Source organism: Nomascus leucogenys, chromosome 14 (assembly GCF_006542625.1).
Source record: "Nomascus leucogenys isolate Asia chromosome 14, Asia_NLE_v1, whole genome shotgun sequence".
In the NCBI taxonomy this organism is placed as follows: domain Eukaryota; kingdom Metazoa; phylum Chordata; class Mammalia; order Primates; family Hylobatidae; genus Nomascus; species Nomascus leucogenys.
The window spans coordinates 77538744-77546199 of NC_044394.1; positions in this window are offsets into that span (position 1 = coordinate 77538744).

A 7456-nucleotide genomic window follows, 5' to 3' on the forward strand; every position below is an offset into this window, starting at 1 on the left:
AAGCCTTTAGTCTGTAACTTGAAATAGGGTCCCCAAATAGAGAGTGTCAAAAATGCCTAGGCTGGGGGAGTTGGCACGACCAAAGGGATAAAATGTGGAAAAACAAGACTATTCTCCAGAAAAAGCAGGATCCCAGGATCAGTGACGCAAGCTGGGGGTGGGAGGAGCAAAGGAATGTGCCAAAAAATATGGAAGGAAACTAAGAAATTAAATAATAATAAATTTTGAATAAATGAATATTAATTTTTTTTTTTTCTTTGAGATGGAGTCTCGCTCTGTCGCCCGGGCTGGAGTGCAGTGGCGCAATCTCGGCTCACTGCAAGCTCTGCCTCCTGGGTTCACGCCATTCTCCTGCCTCAGCCTCTCCGAGTAGCTGGGACTACAGGCGCCCGCCACCACGCCCGGCTAATTTGTTGTATTTTTAGTAGAGACGGGGTTTCACCGTGGTCTCAATCTCCCGACCTCGTGATCTGCCAGCCTCGGCCTCCCAAAGTGCTGGGATTACAAGCGTGAGCCACCGCGCCTGGCATGAATATTAAAATTAATAATAAATATTTTTAATGAAATTGATAATATAATGAAATATTTATTTCATGTATATTAATTTTCGTATGTGAAACATATAAAATACATCATGTATTAATCTTCATATATGAAATATATATTATATAAGTACATGTTATATATAATATAATATATAAATATATACTAAATAAATATATATACTAAATATGAAATATACTATTTCATATAATATTATTAAAAATGAATAATGCATATTAATAAATTCTGAATAATAAATTTTGAAAAAGCCTGGCAATGAAACATCATTCAGAATTGAAATGTTTAGGTTCCAGTCAACTGTTTTTTAAATTTCATGTTATTTAAAATATGCACACAAGTTATATGTGTGGTATAACTTACGGCTGTAGTATACACATACTCCAAAAAATAAGTGCCCCAAACCCCAAACAAAGCAAAGGCTTACGGAAGAGCTCTGGATTTCACAAGTAAGTGCTAGCAGGCAGGGCGATAATGGTGTCAGAGAAACACCATTGCCATACACAGCCGCTCCGGAAGACAATATTTACACTTGTCATCTTTCTATTTATTTGACAGCATCATTCACAATAAGCGCTTGAGGAATAAATACTACATAAAGAACCCTCACCAGAACACATACTGCTATAAAACCCGCCATTGGTGTTATCAAATTGGGACTCAATATTTTCACAAACCAGGGGTACATCGGGAAAGAAGATATCGGGTCAGCTTAGGCCAGGGTATGTCATGTCCTCTGAAACCCACAGGCCACGTGGGCCTTCCTGCTCACCCTCAGGGTGAAGGAAAGGTGCTCCTTCGCTTCAGGATTTGTAAGTACCTTTGGTTGGTGAACTCAGCAAAGCCACTGAGGATGTCCCCCTGGTGCTGCTGGGAAAGGAATGCACAGACAGAAGTGAGGTGGGGCAGTGGGGTGGGGCAGAAGGGGCTCCCGCCACTCATATGCTCAAACCTTCAAAAAAGGAGTCCAGGCCGGGTGCAGTGGCTCATGCCTGTAATCCCAGTACTTTGGGAGGCCAAGGTGGGTGGATTACCTGAGGTCAGGAGTTCGAGACCAACCTGACAAACGTGGTAAAACCCCGACTCTTACTAAAAATATGAAAAAAAAATTAGCTGAGCATGGTGGCAGGTGCTTGTAATCCCACCTACTCGGGAGGCTGAGGCAGGAGAATCGCTGGAACCCTGGAGGTGGAGGTTGCAGTGAGCTGAGATCATGCCATTGCACTCCAGCCTGGGCAACAGAGCGAGACTCTGTCTCAAAAAAAAAAAAAAAAAAGGAGTCTACAGTGTGTGAAGATCTCCAATTCTAGAAGGAGATGTGTTCAGAAGAGGCTCAGATCTCTTGATCCTATTGATCCTGTTGACCTTCCCTCCAGACTTGGGGGTGTAGAAACATTCCCAAGAGAAGTCTTAGTCTGTTTGGGTCACTATAAAAAAATACCATAGGCTGGAGGGCTTAACATTTATTTCTCACAGTTCTTGAGGCTGGGAAGGCCACGATCAAAGTGTTGGCACAGTTGGTGTCTGATGGGGGCCACTTTCTACTTCATAGATGGCACCTTCTCTCCGTATACTCACATGGCTTAGAGCAGAGAGAACCTGGTCTCTTCCTCTTCCTCTAAGGGCACTAATCCCATCATGAGGCCTCTACCCTGCTGACCTTATCAAAACCTAACTACCTCTCAAAGACCCCGCCTGCAAACACCGTCACTTGGGGGTTAAGGTTTCAACATGAATGTTTTGGGGAGCACAAACAGGGCAGTCTATGACAAACAGCAATAAGCTCCTGAAGAGTGGGAACCAGGAAATAGGCTATACTTATATCTGTCTAGTGTCAGCTGGGCAGTCACAAACCCAGCTACACAAGGACAGCCTCCATCCCAGAAAAGTAATGCTCATCTGTCCCATCTTGGGTTGTGGTGGGAGAAAACAGAGATGCTGTGATGGTTAATATTAACTGTCAACTTGATTGGATTAAAGGATGCAAAGTATTGTTCCTGGGTGTGTCTGTGAGAGTGTTTCCAAAGGAGATTAACATCTGAGTCAGTGGACTGGGAGAGGCAGACCCATCCTCCATGTGGGTGGGCACCACCTAATCAATTGCCAGTGAGGCAAGAATAAAGCAGGCAGAAGAAGGTGGGAGAAGCAGACTTGCTGAGTTTCCCAGCCTTCATCTTTCTCCCATGCTGGTTGCTTCCTGCCCTGGAACATCAGACTCCAAGTTCTTCAGCCTTTGGGCTTTTAGATGTACAGTAGTGGTTTGCCAGGGACTCCAATGCTTTCAGCCACAGACGGAAGGCTGCACTGTCAGCTTCCCTACTTTTGAGGTTTTGGGACTTGAACTGGCTTCCTTGCTCCTCAGCTTGCAGATGGACTATTGTCGGACTTCACCTTGTGATCATATGAGTCAGTTCTCCTTAATAAAGTCCCCCATCTTATGAGTTATGTCTTTTTAGAGAACCCTGACTAACACAGGTGCCTAGAAAGGAGGATGGCATTTGAACTCATTCTCTCAAAGTTCATAGGAAAGCATAAAAATATTTTTGCATGTTCCCAGGATTAAGCTTTCAGTCAGAAATGGCTCTTCAAGTCCATGAATGTGAAACCAGAAATCACCAGAGTAAGGAGTTAATGAGCACTGGCTTCTTGAATAATTTATCAAATATATAATAATGCTATTTCTCTTCTCTTTGTGTGTATTTAAGTAGCACCTTTCCAGTTGATCAAAGCTTTGTGTGGGCATTCAGACTCACACAGTAAATTATCGTTCCTATTTTGCTGTAATTGCAGCTGACGAAAGCTGTGTCCTACATTTATGATACATAGTGGGCAAAATGCATTTAACATATACATGGTATTATGACATAGTCTGGATTATTTTAAAAGATCTCGTAGATTTCTTTAATCGTGGGAATGCTTTATGAGTGATAGCCTGGAGAGTTGATTAGGAACAGCTGAAAGAAACACAAAGCTCTCATCTGCCTCTGCTGCGAGAGAGGGAAAGGTACCAGCTCTGGTGCTCTACTGCAGCCCCAAACGTACACAATCTGCCACTCATCTTCTATCTGTGACATCAGCCCTGCCTCTGCACTTGCCTCAGAGGGACTTAAGGACCTAGGTTAGTTACTAGGTCTTTACATCAGTTATTTACATCACGTTCCCACCAGTAGTCTGAGCTGCAAAGCCTCCTCTGACCAGGGAAATTGTGCAGCTTTGGCTCCCACTGCCCTCTGCGTTGTCCAACATCCCAGGAGCACCCCCAGCCCCCATTTCCTTCTGCAGCCACTGTAGCCTTTCTCTGCCTACTGATGGAAACTGCCATCCTCCATCCTTCTTCCAAAGGGCAGCAGATTAGCTCCTGGCCACACCTTCCCCACTCCCGGAGGATATGGAGGACCAAGGCTGGGGAGGTTCTGCATCTTCCATCAAGAGGGGAGGAGGGGCACCCCCTCCCTGGACCATTCACTCCTTCCTCCAGTTCAAACAAGAGTTTGGCTCTGAGCCCTCTCCTTCCTGACACAATCCCCCAGATCCCTACCTCTCAATCCTTTCTGTGAACTGAACTCAAGTGCCCTGAAAATCTGACTTGAGAAATAAGAGCAGACACTGAACCTCTTCTTTTTCCATCCCTGGTGTCTTCATCAAGATCCCTCAGCCTCATAGGTTCTTCCTGGCCGTGTCTTGCCCCCTTTGATGGGAGATCCATGTGCAAAGGTAGCCACAGTGGATAATAGTAGTGATAATGAAAAGGGAGAGCTCCCTGATTTCCCCTCGAAGGGCATGCGACAGGGGTGTGGCTCACCTGCTTGGTCACCCACAGCTCAAACCCCTAGGGGGAGCATGCAGACGAGCAGTTGCAGAGGTTGCAGTGAACACTTTTGGGCTCCGTCCCAACAACAGCAGAATCTAAGGGTGGTGTCTGTGACTACCAAAGCCCAAGTGGGTGTATGTTACAAAGCTCTTTCAGATTTGCCGTCTGCGGACAGCTTGTGTGTTAATCATCTCAATGGACCCCCTGCCTTATCACAAGGGCAGAGGGCCAGTGTGATAGTCTTCTGTATCTGGAGCTCTTGCCCAGTGTCCTGAAATAATCAGGTTACATGCAGACTCAAAGAATGAGTGCAAGATTTTATTGAGTGGTGGAGGTGGCTCTCAGCGAGGTGGATGGGGGCCAGAAAGGAGGATGAAGTGGGAAGGTGGTCTTCCCCTGGAGTCGGGCCATCCAGCAGCTGGACTCTGCTCCACCACCCCTGGCTGAACTCCCCTCCACCACCCCTGGCTGAACTCCCCTCCACCACCCCTGGCTGAACTCCCCTCGGCGTCTAGCCCTTCTCTGGTCTGCTAGTCTTGACGTTCAGCCGCTTATGTGTGTGCCTGCTAAGATCTTGGGTTTATATGGGTGCAGGATGCAGGGGTGTGGTGGGCCAAAAGGCAACTTTTGGGGCATGAAAACAGGAATGCCTGTCCTCATTTAGGGCTGAGGGTCAGGCTTGAGGGTGGGGTTTTTGCTGGGGAACCGCCTTCTTCTACCCAGTATTTCTCCATCTCCTGTCCTTATCAGTAATAATAGCTAGTCCTGTGTATGGGTATCTTAGTCACTCTGGGCTGCTATCTCAGGCTGGGCCACTTAAACAACAGAAATTATTTCTCCCAGTTTTAGAATGAAGTCCAAGACCAGAGTGCCAGCAGGTTCGATGTCCGGTGAGAGCCAGCTTCCAGGTTTCCAGGTGGCTGTCTCCTTGTTGTGTCCTCACATGTCCAAAAGAGTGACAGCCAGTTCTCATCATGTCTCTTTTATAGGAGCATTGATCCTACTCATGAGAGCTCCACCCTCAGGGTCTAATCCCCTCCCCAGGCTCTGCCTCGTAACACCATCACACTCGGCGTGAGGATTTCAAGAGGAATTTTGCAGGGACACAAATATTCAGCCCATAGCATGCCTACATCTAAACACTTTACTTCTATTAACTTGTGTAATCTTCACACCAACTCTTACAGGTCCCTATTTTAATAAGAAAACTGAGATACGGAGAGGTTAAGTCATTTGCCTAATTCACAAAACTGGGAGGGGTGGAGCAGAGATCAGAAGGTAGGGCATCTGCATGCTGAGTTAAGTGCTCAGCCATGATACCATGAGGCCCCCCCAGTCACAGCAGTGAGAGCCACCGGCGGGGGGACCCATGGAACTGAACTCGGGTCTGGGCCACATGTGGCTTGAAAGCTGAAATTCACAAGACAAGTTTTTGGTGAAAGGGAAAGTTAGCTTTATTTGAGAAGCCAGCTACCCAGGGGAGGCAGTGAACTGGTGTTCAAAGATGACCTCTCTGAATTGTATCTCCAGATTAGGGGTTTCTATGGGAAATTAGGGGAATGCAAATGATGATCAAGATATTTTTGTGTAATGTACGCAGTCCAAGTACGTCTTAGTCATTAGTTTCTTGGTCAGTCTCGTCTGGCCTTCTGCAGGAGCCCTCAAGCTATTCTCATCAGGCTGGTCAGCCAGTTCCCAGAGTTCTTGGTCAGTGTTTTTTCTTTTATCTGTGTTGAAAGTCCTGTTTTCCTGAGGCTGTTTTTAATGAATAATCTACAGACTCAAGCAAAGCAATAATTATATTCAAGCAAACAGGCTTTTCTCTAACATGAAGTCAGCATCGATACACCCACACATCCATGGCCACATCATGCCCGGGCCCATGGAGCTCATGCAAGTAGGGCTCTGCCAGGGGCCCAAGCCCTGTGGCATGTGGGTACATAGGCTCTCCCTGCATTCCTGTGCAGGAAATATTAAAAGGAATTCTGTAGCCTACCATGTCCGCCTACAACCACAGCAACGCCGCCTTGCTCTGCATGTCATCTACCTGCATGGTAGATGCAGTAGTCCTGGTGTCCCTGGGTGTCTGTGTCCCTGGGTGTCCCTGGGTGATCTGTGCTGCTGCCACCTGCTTCCCTTCTCCCCTCCTCTCTCCCCCACCCCTCCCAACATGCACATCCCTGGGAGGAGGCTTTCCCATATGGAAAGGGGAAGAGGGAAATGCTAGCTTACTGCTTCACCTCTCAAACATTGCTGAGTCCCTCATGCCTTCAAGCATTGGTTCCTCTAACCTAAGGTGGTTCTTACGATAGGCCATTCTGCTCACTAACAACAACAAAAACAAGTAGGAGGTGGGACCCGGTGCACAGAAGCTCACAGTCTGGAGAGGGGTCTCCCTCCCAGGGAGACTAAAGTTGCGGTGCACCTGTTGACAAGGCTGCTCAGTTGTCACCGGGCATCGGGCTTAGTTTCTCTGCTCTCACTTCAGGCCCCTGTACCAGGGGCAATGTAGCCATTTCTGCTCCGGGGCTGGCAACCTCGAAGGGCCAACCCCAAGGATGGAGGATGATGCCTCCTGCTTTGTGTCTGCTCCCAAGTGGACTCCAGAGTCCTGCCTTTGCCCCAGGTGCCCAGTGAAAGTGAGCTCTGGGTTTTTACTTGGCGCCCTCCTCTTCTTCCCCTTTTTCTCCACCTTTTCTCTTCCCATGTCTTCAGAGGCAGGACTCAGATATGAATTCCCAGGGCCAGGTGGGAGATTTCCAGGGCGGCAGGTGCCCGGCTGGAGTACTCAGGCTGCAGCAGCCCCCGCACACCCCGCACCTGGCCATGCTCCTGGGACCAACTTCCTCCCCAACACTTTTCCTCACTCTTCTTGCTTTTCTTCTTTCTTTTCTTTTTTTTTTGAGACGGAGTCTCGCTCAGTCGTCCAGGCTAGAGTTCAATGGCGTGATCTTGGCTCACTGCAAGCTCTGCCTCGCAGGTTCACGCCATTCTCCTGCCTCAGCCTCCCGAGTAGCTGGGACTAGAGGCGCCCACCACCACGCCCGGCTAATTTTTTTTTGTATTTTTAGTAGAGATGGGGTT